The following is a 19774-nucleotide window of genomic DNA, read 5'->3' as shown; positions in this document are numbered from 1 at the left end:
GCCTTGCAGTCGACCGCAAGAAATAATTTTTAACGCCAGTAGACCGAACAGGTCAAAAGTTTGGCCACCCCTGATATAGGGTATATCATAGGTCGATAGTCCTCACAATAGTTCGCAAGTCAAATTCATCTGATGTCAAATTAATTTTAATATAGGAATTAAGACAATCCAGGCATACAGCATCATTGATGATAAAACAGGAACACCTACAAAGGCACCTACTAAATTGTTCATAATTTAATGGCAAAATATAGTCGACCTATCTAGACATTTTATCTGCGCCTAGTTACAGTACCTTTCTTTGCGTTTGTGTAGAATATAAATTCATCAAGAGTTTGTTCAAATAATCCCAGAGACAAAATGACGGGGAAGGTCAACAAAAATCCAAAGATAAAGCTTCCCGTAAGCTCTATAAAAAGAAAATCGTTCGTGCAAACTTCTGCAAATGAAATCTTGACTGACAAGTTGTGTGCTGGGGAATATATCTGTCTTTCTGAATAAAAAAACACCAAACATTGGACTTTGATATTATTTATACTGTTCTATGTCAGTTAAGTAATCTGTTTTATATAGGGGTCAAATGATACTGAACACACGTAAACAATAATGCGTGGCTAATAATATTAATAGCGCCATTATGGCTCAAGGCCATCTCTGGAAGTTGGTACAGTAAACAAATAACAATAAATAGGTAAATTTTAATTCATCGAAAACAAAACTTGGCGGGAGGATCATTATTATGCCATAATACTGTGGAAATGCTCAAACTTTTTTCCTTAACGTAACATCAACAATACGTTGATTCGTTGGTATTAAAGGCTGGTGGATTTACATCATTCATTTATTTCCGATCCGATGCCCGTATCAATAACTATAGTAATTAGTCAAGGCCGACTACAGTGGCGCCCGATGGATTCAAGTGTCACGTGATCAAGTCAGTGCCATCGGGCAATGACAGTTTTCAGATGGCGGCGATTGTTGTTGATACTTGTTACTACTGCTGATTGATGTGTTGTTTTACCGCAAGCAAATTAAATACACATGGTGATTAGAATATTTTAAACAGCCAAGTTTGCTTAACGAAAGCACACAGACCTGTAGTCTGGTTGGTATTGGTCTAAGTTTAATGACGTCACTGAACAGTTAATCTCCAGAAGTGTGATCTATACTGAATTGAAAGAAAACTGATGTCGTCAAGTAATATAAGAGCAGGCCAATGAAATGAAATTTTTGATTAATTTCACCCTAAGTAAGAAAAAAATGATATCACTTCGGGCATACAAAAACGCTCACAATGCGTTTATATCGGTTTATCTCTTCAGCGAATGATGTGATAGGAGATAACTAGCGCTGTACCAAAAAGAAGCTCTACTAAAACTGCATGGATCGCCTTGGATAAATCCAGTGCAGTCTGCTGTCAATCAATATGAAGAATTATTCCATACATTACACTTACAACACCGTTCTCGATGCACGGACGTACAAAATGGCAAGTGTTACATATATTATAATAGGGATGATATGTATTTTGGCTACGAGCGTTGGCCTGGCCATGTGTAATCAGTACGAAAAGTAATCGTTCTTTCCTACGTAGTTATTTAACCACGTTATCACTCACTTAGTTTCATGGTATTTACAACTAGATCATTGGTATTACGCGCTCGAGGGTCATTATGCTAAGTGGATCGAACTTTTACGTAATTAGATAACGAACTTTAAGCTACACTTGAGCTTTTACAACGTGACGTAGGCAGCTTTGATTTATGACATTGAACACTAGACTAGACGTTAAATAGACGGGGTATTAAAATAGAAGAAACATGGAATGCGTGTTATTATTGGTCCCAATCTGGCCAGTCTCCAAGTCTATGAGATTTGCGGACTTGCGGACTGTTGTTGTCTTGTGAACCATACGGCGCCAGGTGATGAGATGAAGAGACGATGCTAGCAAACCATGCTAAACATGCGAAACTCAAGTGGCCATACGCATTCCAATTTCTGAATCATCTTCGCGAATATACTAGTATTCTGGTGGATTCAATTGCTATTTAGATAAACATCAAACTACGTGTTAAAGTGGATGGGAGAGTTATTACGTTTAAGTGCTTAATTTTGGCATAGAACACGTTTTTTGTAGTGTATTCAAATTCGTTATATCTTCAGTTTAATTTGAGATCGCAAACATCAATTTTTAAGTAAGTAGTTGCACAAAACAAGAAAGTGTACTGATAAATTTATAAGTGTAAAATAAAGCTATGTGGCCATTGACTGAATACAACTAGACTCGCCCTATTACCAACGAAATAACTCCAAACCAATTTTGATTTGGTTCAAGTCACAATGCGAAAATGGCACTGTCCATTGCGTTTTGCCTTTTGTTGGACTAGAGTACAGCCAATTTGTCTCCCAGTCAAGCTAAGCAATTTAATTTTTTTCAATCACAAAAATAACAAATTTCTTAGTATTTTAGGGAGTATCTATAGAGGACTTTATTTTTGAAAATGCAATCAGCTATCTGAATACACAAAATATATATACCTTACAGATAGCTTGAGAACAGCGTATTAAAAATGTGAAAAATTCAACGAGATACATTTATTTCAAGCAAAGTTTGTGACGTCATTAATTTCACGCCTACAAGTGAACCCACCAATCCCTTGACATACTCAGTAAAACTGGGAGTTAAGGCTTACAAAAGTACACTATAGGTACCAGTACCGTTGCTCATATGTAAATCGCACGTACGCCACTGGTATGAAGCCCCTAGATTAGATACCTGAAGAAACTTTGATTTTTCTAAAATGGTCAATGCTGCAAAAGTATTCCTTCCTTAAAACTCGAGTGTTCAACACTCTTCAACATCCAGATTTACTCCATTCCCTTCTTACAAAAGATCTTTCGTACACTGTCCCTAAAAATGACACAAGCTCTATGTTAGTTAACCAACAACGAGAAAACCGGCCTATATAACAAAAACGATATTTGAGTAGAATATCATTATTTGGAAGCTACGTAATTTATTGACGGAAAATTATATGTTAAATATAAAATAAAAGAAAAAGCACACGGACATCAGCAACTGACTATAAATAATCTCGCAAATTTCGAAAACATACCTCCGAAATAAGGTCATTGCCACCGACACTTAAAACATTGCTCTTTAACATTATTTTGTAGTCGTTTTGTGCAACTTGATTGTGAGTAACGCGTTTTATGTTTCCAAACATAACTACAGAATCGTTGTACACCTGCATCATCTCAAAATCAGACAAACATTATAGCAAAGTATTATTTAAAGAAAATATTTCGTCAGATTCGCAAAACTGTAGTTTTGATCATTACACAGTATCTACGTGTGTACAAAATCGAATTATCTAGGACGTAGACAGTAAAAGAGAGAGGTAAAACACGCCAACGGACGATGAATAATAAATATAAGTGCATGCAAAAACTAACATGACTTAACCTGAGTATTATTTAGGCAATGTCTTGTAGCAAGAAACAGTTTCCTGGTCCCAAGCCCGAAAGACGAACCGGTTTTTAATCAGTCAGCAATTCGCGAGACATATCTCATTATCATATATATTATGATGAATTTATTTTGTCTGACGTCGATAAATTATTAAATGCACAGGCGACTTGTAAATTTAGGAAATGACCGCGAGACACTAACACTATTCAATTTAAAAAAAATATATTGCAGCGATCAAAAATACAATGAACGTGAGAAGCATTTCAAGATACTCCATCATTAAGTCTTTTTCGAAACTGAGTGGCAGTTGAAGCAATGACTAAATAATGAAATCTCATAATGAAGTGTAGCGTTGATTTCAAAAATACACCTTGTCCGTCTAATTTAGTTCCATTTCTTCAAATTTGAGTTCTTCAATGTTTTAACTTTTAACTTTTCTTGTGCCTTTTTTGTTTTCCCAAATTATTTCAATTGATCTTTGAGAGTTATGGCGGTTGGTTTACATTCATACGATTAATTTAAGTCCTGGACATGCACCTACCCGTGGTAGCGAGATATCTATTGTGACCTCTTATTTCTTTTTAAACGACACATGAAATAAGGCGAAAAGTATCCAATGAAAAGGCAATTGACTGTGCTAATATGTTTACGTAAAATAATTTACTCTAATCTTGTGTTAGCAATATTGAGATGAAAGTTCCCAATTCTTATTATTTAAGACTAAATTTAAAAATAATTTGGCCCATTTTAGCCCTCTGACCCAAATGTGTTGACTATATGAAAAGATGGATTGTGCTGAAGTAGACATTTTCGTCGATAATTTATACAGATTTAGAAAAAATATCTGCTAATATTAAAAAAATATGTAACAATTGTTGAGCTAACTATAATATGTATCACTAGTGTCTATTTTTGTATTATTTGTCATTTGAGTGCGTTTTTATATAATTTTGTAATTTAATGTAAATTTTGAAATAACATGTTCTTTTACTAAGTAGGTTTTTGTAATTTGATGTACCTATTTGTATATTGCCTGAGTTTTTGTAACTATATTTTTGTCATGTTAGTGAGAATATTTGTAAAAAATCGTCAAAATATCAATCAAAAAGAGGCACAATTCTTAAAATCCCGCATTAATCTAAAGTGAGAGTCCTTCAATGACATTTAGATCAGTGACATTCATGTAACTGATTTAATTTGTTTATGTTGTATTAAACTAAAAAGTGTTTGAAGGTAACGGTAACGGTATTGAGAGCGGGTCAAGATGTGCTAAATGTGGTTTTCATAACCTCACCCGCTAAATGCTAGAAATGGAAAAGTGATGTTTGGCAAATGAGTGATTCAAGTGAAACAACGATAGCCAGTTAGTATGCCAGCGGGTGTTTGAACCAAGCGAGTGGACGTTGATGGATGCGAAAGGTAGACATCGGTACAGAATACAAACGTTTAAAAGAGAACAGTTACAAAACAGAACAATATAAATGCTAAAAATCATCGCTGGACGTCCTTAATACGCAAAAATTATTTTAAAAACACTTTATATCAGTTTATTAACAATGAGGAGCATCTATTATGTCTCCGAAGAAGAAAAAGAACCCACGGAAAAAATAATTACTTTTGTTCACGTTATATAATGAATATAGTTTTTCAGGCAAGTTTTTATTTTAATTTTTAATTACACCCAAAGTAAGTAAAGTGAAAAAGGTTCTTAGATTCTTAATTCAAATTAATTTTCCTGTGAAAATACTTTGGGGTGTGAAATTGTATAAAAACACAATTTGTAATACACCACTTTTTAATTGAATTAATAACAGACGGCTAATCAGAGTTATTATATTAACAGTTATACTAGTATACAGTCATACTAGTATATTCACAGTTACACTAGTATATTCACAGTTACACTAGTATATCAACGTTATACTATTATATTAACAGAAATTTATTTTCCTAGGTAATGAATTTGTCGATTTTAATTAAACGAAATACGTAGTTATTCATAAGCATTATGTGTAGTCTTAGGAAACTGAAGTAGATGCTCATAATTCTAATCGAACTGACACTAAGCGTTTTTAAAATAATGTGTGCGTCCAACGTATGAGGATATTTAGTGATAAAAGAATAATATGTTTGGTGTTTTTTTTTCCTTTTCTACGATGTTCTATTTTGTGATGGAACCCTTTATAGGTTACAGACAGAGACAGTATGAACATACAGAGTCCGGAGCGCCAACACCGAGTGCACGGTGCAGACGGCAGACACGGCGAAGTGCTGTGAGAATATTGATCGTAGCTCAAGTGCGAGTAACTGTTGGGTAGGCCGATATCAACAACCTCCGCACGGCCGGTAGTTTTGCAACGGAGGAACTTTGTATCGGTTATTAGAGGAGTTTCATCGCTATTTAATCTTAATGGACAGTGCTGAAAATTTGACTTTTAATCTTACAGTAGGCACTGTACTTCATTATGGGAATCGCGTTGTGACCTGCTATAGAGATGAACATATAGAATTATATTGTGGCGTGTACGCGTGCCAGAAGTAGGCCAAATATTATCTTACTTCTGACGAAATTATGAAAAATTTTCAAAAATCTAAATATTTAGATAATCAATGTCATTGGCCTGCCTGAGGCCTGGGAATATAAATATCCTGTGTAGGTTGGCGACATTAGTTTTCTTGAAAATCGGTACAAATCACATATCTTTTTAATTATTTGTTCAGTGGGAACAAACGATTTAACGACTTATATTTTGGTAAGAATATATATCTTTCAAAGCAACATAACTCATTATTTCATTTATTCAAATCCCATAGAGAAAATCTGTGATTTCAATACGCTAGAGCTCACCTTTCGAGAGGTTTTCTTATTCTAAGCACTCGGAGCTCAGAGAAGATATTTACTCTTCAATATTTGTGGATATTATTTTATCAATAAAAACATAGATAAGAGCCCCCCAAAGCAATTAAAATAATTGTTATTGAGTCAACTTTCTCTCCACTATAATCAATATATAAACGTCACAGAAAATATTTTCTTAGTTGCAATGGATATTGCAATATCATTCAATTTCATTACAATGGCCATTTCAACAAAAAACAAAACAATACAAATAAAAATATATGAAGTTAGATTATTGATACGATGTTCATAAATCTAGAATTCTAGACCGGGCAGCTGTTGATATCTAAATAACAATTTCTATAAGGAAAGTGGCCTTGTGTGGATGAGTTGATTTTATGAATGATGATTGGTTTCTTGATCTTGAGGTTGGGATTTGCGAATTTGCTAACGAAACGCCTATACAACTATTAACACCAACTTACAAGGCCACCGGTTTGTAATAGACAGCTGAAACTTTAATGTTTTTCTTTATTTTTAAGCGGAAACGGTAAGGTTGGGCTAAACATAACTGGAAATACAGCGCTATCTATGCCAGAACAGTACTTCCTAAATGCATTATATTGTACTTATTCAATACCTCATGATGTAAATGATTGCGAGCTGAAAACTATTCTGTAGAACTGTAAACTAACAAATTTCAGATGGAAAACCTGTGTAAATTTTACGACTTTTATTACGGTTCCTAAGTTTTTTTTGCATGTTCAGACAGTAGTTGTCTTTGTCTGTCTTCTATGAAGCAGAATTGTTTGTATGTTCACACAGTATTTGTCTTTGTCTGTCTTCTATGAAGCAGAATTGTTTGGATGTTCAGACAGAAGTTGTCTGTCTTCTATTGAGCAGAATTGTTTGTATGTTCAGACAGTATTTGTCTTTGTCTGTCTTCTATGAAGCAGAATTGTTTGCATGTTCAGACAATATGTGTCTTTCTCTGTCTTCTATGAAGCAGAATTGTTTGCATGTTCAGTCACTAGTTGTCTTCGTCTGTCTTCTATGAAGCAGAATTGTTTGCATGTTCAGTCACTAGTTGTCTTTGTCTGTTTTCTATGAAGCAGAATTGTTTGATTTTCTAAAACAGCAAGTATAAAATCTTAAACGGTGAAATCTGGGGTCATGAAATTTGCACATCTTTCCTGTTTGAAATGCACACTTCAACTCATTTTTTATTTTTTTCGAATTTTCATTTTCATAATAAGCTATTATGGAGATTTAAAATATCCACTGTCAAAATATAAGACAATCAGCCACTATTCAATTATTCAAATTATTTAAAAATAAATCATATTTAAACATTTTTTTAGAAACTGCTTTTTTCCACTTAACAATTCTTGCTAACATTTACAAAAAACACTATCAATATTCGAGGAAACGATGATTTTTAGTTTTTATTTTGTGTATATATTTATTTATTTACGTTACAAGTACCTTAAAATACACAGAATAACTCATTTTGTTTTAAAAATAAACATATCACAAAGCAATAATTATAAACAGTATTAACGTACTAATATAATTAAAATTAACATGGAGGCTATAGAAAACAAAAAATGTAGACTTTTAACTAATAACTGTTTTAAAAAATATGTAGAATGCTTTTTTGTAAGTTTTTTCGGTGCTATTAAAAATATCTGCTACTTCTGCACATAATATGTAAATTTGTAAAGGTGAAATAGTAAGCTTGTTTGATGTCGAATAACGGGTCTTAATATTCGCAGGCGGACGTAAGTACCAATACCAATACCAAGTAGAGGTAGTTAGGCTCTCGGCGCAGTTCACCTCGCGAATGCTGTTGAGTGGACCACTTTCTGGGAGCGGAGATTCGGGTCAGGCCGAGAGAACAAAGACTGCCACTACCATTTTACTCAGTCCATACTCAGTCTGCCCGGTCTCCGCGGCTACAGTCACTCTGTCATACTGTCATACTGCAGACTGCAGGGACAGGGATGGATTGGACACAGAACTTATTGGTAATATTATACTAGTATTAAAAAAAACAATGGTCAGGAATAGTAATAATAATTTAATAGTTGACATTTGATGTCAGATAGAGGGACCTGTCCAGGAGGTCTAGCACCGTAAAATAGATATCTTAACGATATCGGATCGATACGTTTAACTGACGACGATTTTAGAATACACGCCTAACGAGCACGGTTGTGCTGTTTGCGTGTCGATAGCCAAGCCGATATTGACAAGGAAGTAAATAAGATATCGCCCTACGATGGCAAAACCTTCGGATATTGTCTGTGGATCATAAAATGTCGAATGGCTACGTAAATATGAATAAATTTAAATAAACTCACTTGGCAGTTCGCATGTACTTTTTCACACTAAAATAGGAGTTATTTCGTAATCGAAAATTTGAGGTATAAATTGTAATATTCTGAACAACTTTCTGAATTCCGTTTCTCAATTGATCGCGTATGTGTAGGTACGACCTCTTTTAATGGTAGACAAATTTCCAAAGACAACATGGAGACTAGATTTTCCTTTCAAATTGTCGTGAATCAGGATCATTTCATTTGGATAATTATGCACAGTAATTTTAAACGAAAAACTTTATACTCAGTGAACCGGATCTCCACGCGGATTTGTCTGTGTTCTCGTTACGGTTCACGATGATTCAGTAAAGATTCTTTTTTCAAATGTGAAATCATCGTGTTTATTAATAAAGTAGGTAGGTATTTAAGTACCTACATACAAATATTATGATTTCAGAAAAAAATTGATTTTGATTTAAAATAAAAGAGAATTATAAATGTACGTTTTTGGACGCGAGTTCACAGAATTACTAGTTTATTGTCTTATGTACCGAACCAAACGGGAAAGATACAAATGATTTCTAGATTACATGTTTTTCCCTTTTTTAACAATGAATTATAAAATGACGTCCGAAGAAGAGAGGTCGAGGGCGCGGGGAAAGGGCTGGCTCTTTCGGGAACTGTTGTTCAGTCGAGCCGGTTCACCGAATCGGATCTTTACACAGAGCTGGAACTGGTATTGCGGCTCGCTAAACTGAGCCGCTTAGCCTACTGCTAACTTACATACTTTAACGTTGCAAAATAATGCTCAAAGATGACAATCAATTATATTAACAATCGAAACTAACATTGTTGCGAAACGTTTGTGTCGGATTATTATGACTTGGTCCGTTAAAACAATATTACAAATGGTTATCTAAATACTTATTAATGTTAGGTACTATCGACATGTTATAAATTCAAATAATTTCTGTTTTCATCTCATCTTTAGTTGCAGTTGCATAATAATAGGTAATATCATTATGTAGTCGTAGTTGTGTTGATATTTTTATGACAAATGTTATTTTATGGTAATGTCCTCGTTTGTATAATTGCCTAAACGTTTATTGTCATTATAACCGCACCTATCAGAGACAATGGAGGTATTTTTAGACACCAAGTCTTACATATTGGATAATGTAGATTTGGTTGTATGGTGCTCTGCGGAGAGAGAAGTTATTTAATATTATTTATAGATAAGCGGGCTGATTTCCGCGTCCTAATTTCTTCAAACTAATCCAAGTGTACAACGCAATGGAAATGAAAATATTATGTTGCATTGTTTTCAGTATTGTGATTGTTTAAAAATATGTAAACATTGATAAAATTAATGTCTTAAAGGAGAGAGAGAGAGAGAGAATAGATTGAAGTTCGTAGTAAGTTTAATAATTTTAATTACGTGTAAGGCATCAACATAGTGGGGACAGAAAATGTCCTTTAAAATTGGCTTGAATGTGGCATTTGAGAGGACACAAGGAGTAAATAGTATTAGCTAGTGAATTTCGATTGGTGGGTTGGAATTTCATGGGTTCTCTTATCAGTTGAGTCAAGAGAGAGAGTTTATTATAATACCTACAGCGATACACATCGAGGTGTGAAGTAGATGGAAGATAACAAAGATTGTGACCCACTATTCGAGGATCTGGTCGGACTGTGGGGAAACGAAAGGTTGGAAAGTAGAAGATACCTGGTTACGGCTAATCAGATATATGTACTTATTTACTAATCCTATTTCTGTGATGGTTTGTGATACCATATGGTGATACTGAGATTATCTTTAAGAGATACCATATGGTGATACTGAGAGTATCTTTCAGTAATACTGAGAGTATCTTCCCGTGATACCATATAGTGATACTGAGAGTATATTTCAGTGATATCATATGGTGATACTGGGGGTACATTTCAGTGATACCATATGGTGATACTGAGAGTATCTTTCAGTGATACCATATGGTTATATTGAGATAATCTTCCCGTGATACCATATGGTGATACTGAGAGTATCTTGCAATGATACCATATGGTGATAATGAGATTATCTTTAAGAGATACCATATGGTGATACTGAGAGTATCTTTCAGTAATACTGAGAGTATCTTCCCGTGATACCATATGGTGATACTGAGAGTATTTTTCAGTGATATCATATGGTGATACTGGGGATACATTTCAGTGATACCATATAGTAATTACTATAAAAGGAAACTGAAATTTGAAGTTTTGACATTTTAATTTTTAATTACGTAAAATGAAAATTCGCTTTCGTTATATGGGATGACAACCATTTCCAACGTCCCAATATCATACTCCTATGCGACGGATTCAACAGCTAGGAAACAAATACTCAGATGTTGTTGATATATTTAGTACATCAATTTCAATATATAAGCATACCCTATTGAAGTTTTTTTTTTCATCGAGTAGTGGAATATTTGAATAAAGGTATTTAATTTGATTTGACTAACATATAATAATTTTGTTAACTGAAATAGAAAAAAATATTTTGGATTTTTTATATGTTGTGCCTGCATTCTGTGTAGATCAAATCAAGTTGAGTGATATTTTGACTTTATATTTATTTTTCTGCAATTGTTTTAATAGTCGTTTCCTGCACTATTTTCATGTATAATTTCGTAAATATTTTTTATATATATGTATGTAAAAGCCTTAATAGGCGTGAAATAAATAAAATAAATAAATAAATTTCAAATAATTTTTGTCAATTGGTATTCCTGATTATACATAAGTGGCTACAAAACGAACGACTAATAGAGACAATTTAATAACGCAAATTATAAAATATATAACCTAAAAAACAGTTGTGGATCATGGCAAACGAAATCAATTGTGCACTGCGAAGTAATGCAAAATCACGTTTTCTGGTTTGAAAATTTGATTGCTTACAAATATTATAGATGCTTAATTAAATACTGCGAGTCGACCACCTTTGTTAATCGAGCATTTTTCAGTATAAGCCTAGAAAAAAATCTTTTAGGTACAAAATCTCTACTTACGATCGGCTTTTCGGATATGGTTTTATTGCATAATGAAACATATCTGTGCCTGAACGAAATAAAATAAACATGCATTTCGGCGATGTTATTTTTGCATTAATCAAAACAGGCGGCAAAACCTGCGGAAGCAGGGCATCATTTCGCAGCATTCTGAATGTTATTTCTTTACATGGTCGCACTTGTCTAGGACATACGTCGCATACCTCCCAGAGTCAGGGCCAAGATATTGAATACTAGCTACTACTACAAATAAAGAGGTAAAAATCCTACACAGAATGCAGTGTGCTGATGACTTCCGACTCCCGATGGGTGAAGCGTAACCGATTGGTGGCAGTCTGGGTACAAGAGTGGGGGTGGGAGTCGTAACAAGGAGAGGCGAAGGCAAAGTCACAGTAATGCCTCCTACTTCTACCTGTGGTTGCGCGTGCCAGGACATTGACCCCCTAGACTGGGACCTGCGTGGCCATGCGTTACCTTCACCATGCTATCACGTATAACTCTTTTTACACTTCTGATAACAACTACAGGTAACTATTGCCGTGACAGTTTCAACGACTGGATAAAACTAGTCAGATGAGAAGATGTTAGAAAACAGAATAAATAAATATAATCGTAGTAAGCTATTATAGTTGGTGTCGGCATTGGTCCGCTCGCGAAACTCCAAAGCCTGAATTATTGATAAATAATAGCATGGATAATGTAAATGGCATGTCTCAGAACTCATCTCTTCAGACAGTCATGATATTCATAAATGAATAATATGATTGGTGGCATCATTTCAGAGCTATCCCGGCAACTAAGTTTTGTAATAATTTTATATTTTCATCGTGAACATTTGTATCTTTTCATATAGTTTAGTAGGTAATATTACAACTTTGCAATGGAAACAAATTTACTTAAAAACAGCGCTTAAAATCTATTATCGTTGATTGCTTTTGGGGTATTACGATTCCTCCTTATAGTTGAGCCAAAATTTCGGACAGCCAACACTTCAATAATGAGGATTTACCTATGTTTACATGGTAAACCGATCTGAATTGCTACTACCAGGTACTCTCCTACTTATCTCATTCACTTACTTCATACTACCCCACTCCCTTACAACAATCTGCCATGAGGTACCTAGTCATAGCTCCAGTATTTCTAAGCTTTTGCAATTCGCGTTACACAATAAAATAAAAGCGATGTAATGGTTAATTGAAGAGAAGTTTGGATAATACTAGACAGCGGAGGTGCACATTCCATAATGCCCCACGAAAGCCTGTGGTTTGGTTAGAGCAATCCAAGGTGGGCAGGTCCGTACACAATGCGGTTCGCTTACACAACATTACCAAATGTTATTACCAGTTGCGAGCTGCCACCAAACCCCTTTCTATAATCACTCCCAGTCAGGCCGTTGAACTACACAACTCAGGTGAGCCATACTACCAAGAGATACCATACTAACTAACCATGCTACAGTCCATAAGAGAGGATCTACGTGAATATGGCATGTTTAGTAAGAAATGTGAAAGAGCCAGTAATCCAAAGAATGACAGACAATCTATTGAACCAACATAACTCAGCCAAGTCTATGGGAATAGCAAAAAGTGATGGTTTCAAAACATAAAGAAAATGACGTATTTAACTATTGTGAAAGAGCCAGGTCAAACAGGCTATGTAAAATTACTCCTAACCAGGCCGTTGAACCAAAAAAATCAGTAAATAGATCTCGACCAGCCAATAGCCAAAAGCCTATCACGTCACGCCAATAAGAGAAAATCTTCAAAACATATATAACATGACGTGTTTAGCAGACAGTTGTCAATGATGATATTGTAAAAGAGCCAGATTTGCAAGCCAAATTTGATGGAAGTTACTGGAAAGATATACAAAGGTCGGGAGTTCAAATCGAGTCATCGCACGTTATAGCGCGCTTTCTTCAAGGTATAAATATCAACAAATTTACGCGGTGGAGATGCGAGTCATCGTTTTTTATATTAACTTTCAAAAATAGATTGGTAGATTCTACGACGTGTTTTTAACGTTTTTTTCTCAGAAGTAACTCCATACAATCAGGCATGTCATTTTTAGGATGTTTTCTACAGGACTACATGGTCTTTGAAAAAGGAGGAGTGAACCTGGGTTATAGAAGGGAGGAAAATAACAACCCGGCAAAAGTAATCGTAATTCAAATAGATGTGATCCAATTATTTTGTCGACTGGAGAAAAAAATATATCCCTATTTCCATTACGTGTCCGTTCGGCTTCATCGATCAGGCAAATTAACATTAGGTATCTGCGGATAATAATCTCTCGCAAGTCGCAGTACGGAGCAAGCGGTACTACAGTAGTAGTTGGTCGAAGCAAGACCGATTTAGAAATCAGCCTCTCATCTCATCCGATAGTAAAAACGAAAGTGATCGCAGTTCGTCCCACGCCCACAAGCAGCTGGCAATCGTGAATATCTATCATAATATCCATACCGTTTGGTGAAAACTATTCCAAAGCTGTTGAACTCTATATCAGAACCATGGTACGAGTATCAAATTAATTGTATTCAGACTATAAATATATCTCTTTCTTGACTGACAGTCCTTACTTCATTCGCATTAATATGACGTTTCTCACATTATAATCTTTTGTTATTCTGGCTTCTGACATGACCCGTGATTAACTTATTCATCGTGATCTTTTGGTATTCCTGAGGCGTTCCTGACTTCTTCTTCCATTTACTTGTACGCTGTATATTTTCCTGCTTTCTCTGTCTCTGTATGTCCAAACCATCTGAGCATCCTCGTTAAATACGCTTTAATAAGACTTACATTATTTTCGGAACTCCTCAATCGTAATACGGTCGTGGGTGTATGATTTTACCACACATACGATTATGTAATAAAAACTAACTCACAATAATAACTAACTCATAATAACTGACTCCAGTGAAGCTCTCAATTCAAACGCTTTCCCAAATATCTTTAAAACATCTCACACGAAAACCCTCAAACATATTTCAAAGAATCTCCCTTCAAAACTCACACAATTATTCCAAATAAACTCTCAAGGTTTATCCCATCCAACCTTGGAAAGTTTAGTCATATTAAAAATGGTACGTGCCTCAGCCTACAATAGAAAAAAATAGTAGGGATCCTTTAAAAAAGTGTCAAGTGGTTCGGGTAAGCTACCATAACACATCTTTATATATTTTTTAGTTGCGTGAAGAGGGCAAATATATTTAAATATAATAAGGAGTACAGGCGTGAATCACACCAACCCCCTTCATTGTGACTTTCACAATTTGAACCACCCTATAATGTAATTAATTTAAGGGGCTGTACTTTCAGTCCTTCTTAACATGATTTCTATATAAGGGTAGTAATTGAAATGATTCATATCAAGCCCTTTAACCCCAAATGCCCCATTTAAATCAGGAGTAAAAAATACCCGAGCTTTTGATGAGTCAAAAGTTTGGTCATTTGCAAAAGTTTTGACCATTGCGTTTTGAGTGATTTTCAAGTAGACGAGTTTTTCAAGTCTTTGTAGTGAATAAGTGTGCCAAGATGTTGAAATTTCACAATGTTTACTTCAAGATTAACTAGTTTTTACTCATAAAATATTATTGATAGTCGCTAGTCGCGAGCTCGGTCTATAGCAAAAATCCTATTCTTAAAATGATCAAACCAAAAAGTGTCAATATTTCGCGTTTATTGCCATAGCAGTTGTAATTGGATAGAATTCACGGTCTGAAGAAATGATTGATTGGCAACAATTGTTGCATCGCATGAGAAGACTTACTGTGTGAATGAAGCTTTGTAATGAGATTAACCTCTAGGCTTAGGTAGGCACATTAGTGGGCTGCAAACTGACTCTGCGTCAAGTTACGCGTGTCACGTGTACTGGTCATTTCTAGAAGAACCACACGTGCTCAATAATGATTACAAATAAAAGGGTAATTGGATACCATACACAATATAAATACACTCATTAAGTAGGTTAAATTATTTGTACCTTCACAGTCCTGTATTATGAAACAGGAGTCAAAGCTTAGGAAACACTTAAGCCAAAGGAATGGTTTTATTTTGGACGATTTGAGCATTAATAGGTGAATAGGATGTAGGAACAAACGTTTAAAAGTTAATATTTTGGCTTAGTTGAATTTGGAAGGTTTTCCCAAGGCTCTCAAAATTTTAAATATTCAGTTGTTTGAAACAACGATTTGTTTAAAATTGTCTAATATTGGATATCATTTATCATTTAAAAAAATATGTCACAAAAATTAGATTTAACCGAAGTAACTTTTCGAATTCTGATTTTACATTTATAGGCACTCAGAAGGCTGTGGGTTCAATTCCCGTCGGTGGCATGTATTTTTTCTCTGAGGGTTTTTTTTTCAATTTAAATAGGTGTTTCAGGCTAATAATTATTGCTTAAAAATAATATGTAAAACTAACTTAGTTAGTTAGTTAGTTTTACATATTATTTTTAAGCAATAATTATTAGCCTGAAACACCTATTTAAATTGAAAAAAACCCTCAGAGAAAAAATACATGCCACCGACGGGAATTGAACCCACAGCCTTCTGAGTGCCGGTCAGGTGCTCTATCAATTGCGCTATTTTGGCTTATTCTAAACCCGCCAAATTATTCAATATGTACTATGGTATTTTTCACTCAAAATTATTGCTCATTAGAGTTTTTTCACTAGAAAACAACCAATTTTACTGTTGTAGGAAAGGCATTAATAATGCTAAATCTCCTACTAGCCTATTCTTTGTGACAAGCAAAAAACCTTTGTCTTGTAAACAATACTTTATCATTAAAAATAATTACATTTATACGTTCGGCGTGTTCTGAAGAAGATTATTAAAAAAATATAAATGAATGTTAGGAAATTGTCTGACTCGGTTTTACGGGTCCCATCATAATAAATCAGTTTAAAATGGGGCAACGAAACACTCTGCCATCTTGAACAATTTTTCAAATACGAAACTGTCTATGGATTCTCAATTTATTCAGTAATTTCTTCAATTTATCTTTAAAAGAATCGACGTAATTCTGTTTAGTAATGCTCTGTTCGTATTGGCAGTAATAAAGTTTCCAGAATTTTTTCTACCCAAGGACAGCCAAGCTTCGTCAATTGTTACAGTTGTTGCCATGGCAGTTTTCGTTGGCCAAAAAAAGTCGCCGGGAGTTTTTTCACTTCCAATGTGAAGAAGGCATTAAATATACTCGTATTATTCGGCCTTTTTATACTGTCTTCTATAAAATATTCGCGGATCATGCGGGACCATTATTTTGGTAGAAATGTCTGTCAATTATAAAATACGCCCTTGTTTATGGGGCTACGAGAGTGTATTAGATTACAGTTTGGGTTTCATCTCTGTAATAATAAATACTAAGATCGGGTTTACAGAGCATAAGGACGTAAAGCTTGTAATAGACTAACACCATCAAGTGATTCAACTGATTCTGACTACGTAATACAAAATGAAAATCAAAACTCGTCCATATCCAGTGTCTTGATAACTTTAAAAAATTGAGGATGTGAAATTTATTTTATGATATGAATAGAATTTAAAAAAAAAAGGTTTTCGGTGTTTTACAATTTGAATGATTTGTGAAGCGTTTGTAAAATTAAAGAGTTGGAGTTGAAATTTGAATATACGGGACGAGGGAGTCAAACGCTAAATTTAAAGTAGTTTTCTCATTAAGGCGAAGCTTAATGCTAAATCACTATTTTAACCTTTATAACGACTTGGTGTACATTATGAATACCAAAAAATATGCTTTAGATAAATTGAAGGTTTTTCTATCGTTTCGCTTGAGTAGAATACAAATGAAAAAATAAATTACTCAATAAAAAATATAAATTTAAACTACTGAAAATAATATTTTTTCAGTAGAAATGTTTGAATGCGTAAAGGAAACAACTTTTAAAAATTACAGTATTATAGCCAAGATATAAAATTATTTACTAGACTCCGTTTGTCAAGCGATTTTAATGCCTATTACCTACAATATAAGGTATACCAATAATATACACATTTTTGGCTTGTAGCTTCTTCTCAAGCGATCATTTACCTTATGTGCAGGTAGGTACTTTAACCTCAAATATACGCAGGTCGGGCTGCATGCGAACGGTAGAAACTAACGGTGTACTGCAACAATTGTGTATAAGTAGGCACTGGGTTCATCTTTCTACACCTTTGGACAGACAGTAGTTATGGAAAGTCTACATTAAAAACCAAATAAATAAATAAAAACTTACCGGGCAGATTTCAACATAATTTTGTTGATGTCTCTCCTTTCTATTTAAAAGTTTAAATGAGTTTTAAAGTCGAAAACTCGAGACTGATCTCACTGCATTATAATTTAAATTGGAGTTTTGGACTGAATTTTGCAACATCGCATGTAAATATTGAACAAAACACAAGATTGAAAACATAAAAGCATTGTGTACATCAAATACGCTTTAATTAAGTTTGTAGTCAAATTCTTTTGGGTATAAGCCAGCATCAACAATTAAAAATACAGATTGTGAGACGAAAATAATGGTGGTGAAAAAAAAACGATTTCTGAGAAAGATTTTAGTAAAGAAATTATTTATGCAGATACAAATTTCTCCGTTACTATTAATATCTATTTTATCAGTCATTGGACCGATATAAGAAGATTCGTCGACAAATAATGTATAAGTTGATTGTGTTTTTCATTGTTTCGCAATTGTTGCTATTTAACAGTGATATTATTTAGTATCTAAAGAAAGCAAAGAGTAAATTCAAATAACTATTTAAAATATTGTTTATTTTATTTACTATCTGTAATTTATTTGGTTGTTACAATGTACTGACTAAAGCACAATTGTGATAGAAACTAGTTGGCTAAACCTAAAAAAAGGTTTGCACCTGTGTAGATATTAATATTATTATTTAATAAAAATATACTAATATCGGTTTGTCTGTCTGTAAATCTGGTTCAATGACCGCCTGAACTGGGATTTGATTTGAATATACTCGTAAGGGTCATATTTTAAATTAAAACTGATTATGTGAAAAATTTAGACAAGCGATAATGGTAAACCCATGATAAATTTTTGAGGAAAAAATAATTTTAATATCTTTTTAAAAATTGGAATTATCCCGTCATTTTTTCACTGTTCTGTGCTAGTATTATATATATATTATTTATGATTATCGATTACTTTCAAAATATTCATTTCTTGGAGATTAATTCATAAAATAATCTCTCAAATTCGGTTTAACGTATCAATTAAGTTTGGCATAAAAACTAAGCGGAAATATTATTCAAATTTATATTTATATGATGAGCACATCCTCACGTAATCCGTGATCTTTCGGGAAGAATTTGTTGTCCGAGATCATCCGCGACAAACCAGTCCATCCAGTGTGAATGTGCCCATTTCACATCTCTCCTATCTCCCCGTTATCTCCCGGGAGCTGCGGGGGAGAGGCGATAGACCGCAGGTAGCAGATCCTCTCCCAGGACCCTATATTCTTGTCCTACCTGAGATCTCTTAAAATCCGATTGATCAGCATTATATTCAAATCATCACATGGTTTATTGCCATTTGTTTACAATATGGGAACACAAACAGAGGGCGATGGAAGCGAGATGCTGCGCGCTGCCCATCTCTCTCTTTCACTTCATCTTCACAATATCGTTGTTTTTTTACCTCTAGCTTTACAACAGTCACTGTGAATTTAAACACTGATAGTTTTGTATCACTGTGCAGAACTCTTTATTCATAATATATCGAATGAGATTCTGATTTGATTCGTTAGGGTGAGCACGCGCGACTAACGCGGACGGAACAAGCAAGTCGTAGCGGGACTTGCGTCTGTACCACAGATCGTGACGGTGTCGACTGGTTTCTACTGACAGCTGAGTTTAGTTCTGTTTCGAGCCGCCAGAGTCGGGCGGAGGGCCATTCCTCTTACCCCTGTCCTCCTAAAGCCCCCCGCCACGCCCTCATCCAGGCCGTCGCGTCCCGAGGGTCCTGCGTCCAGGGGACGTCAAGCTGAGAGTCATTTATTAAAAAAGCAATCACTTTTAATTTAATTTTTTGTTGTTATATTTAATGATTATAC

The 19774-nt window shown here is 34.5% G+C and overlaps 1 protein-coding gene across 1 annotated transcript in view; it reads right to left on the bottom strand.

Moving 5' to 3' along the window:
- The window catches only part of LOC149423304 (uncharacterized), a 109907-nt gene extending 90359 nt beyond the window's left edge, over positions 1–19548 (bottom strand). Inside the window, exon 1 of the mRNA XM_089632642.1 lies at positions 19360–19548. The gene's annotated coding sequence lies outside the window, so the exon portion shown is untranslated. The remainder of the gene's footprint in view (positions 1–19359) is intronic.
- Between the last annotated feature and the right edge of the window lie 226 nt (positions 19549–19774).

Source organism: Hesperophylax consimilis, chromosome 6 (assembly GCF_061612785.1).
Source record: "Hesperophylax consimilis isolate HC1 chromosome 6, BYU_Hcon_1.0, whole genome shotgun sequence".
Classification (NCBI taxonomy): Eukaryota; Metazoa; Arthropoda; class Insecta; order Trichoptera; family Limnephilidae; genus Hesperophylax; species Hesperophylax consimilis.
The sequence above is the reverse complement of the archived record's forward strand: the minus strand, read 5'-3'. Positions and strand labels throughout refer to the sequence as shown.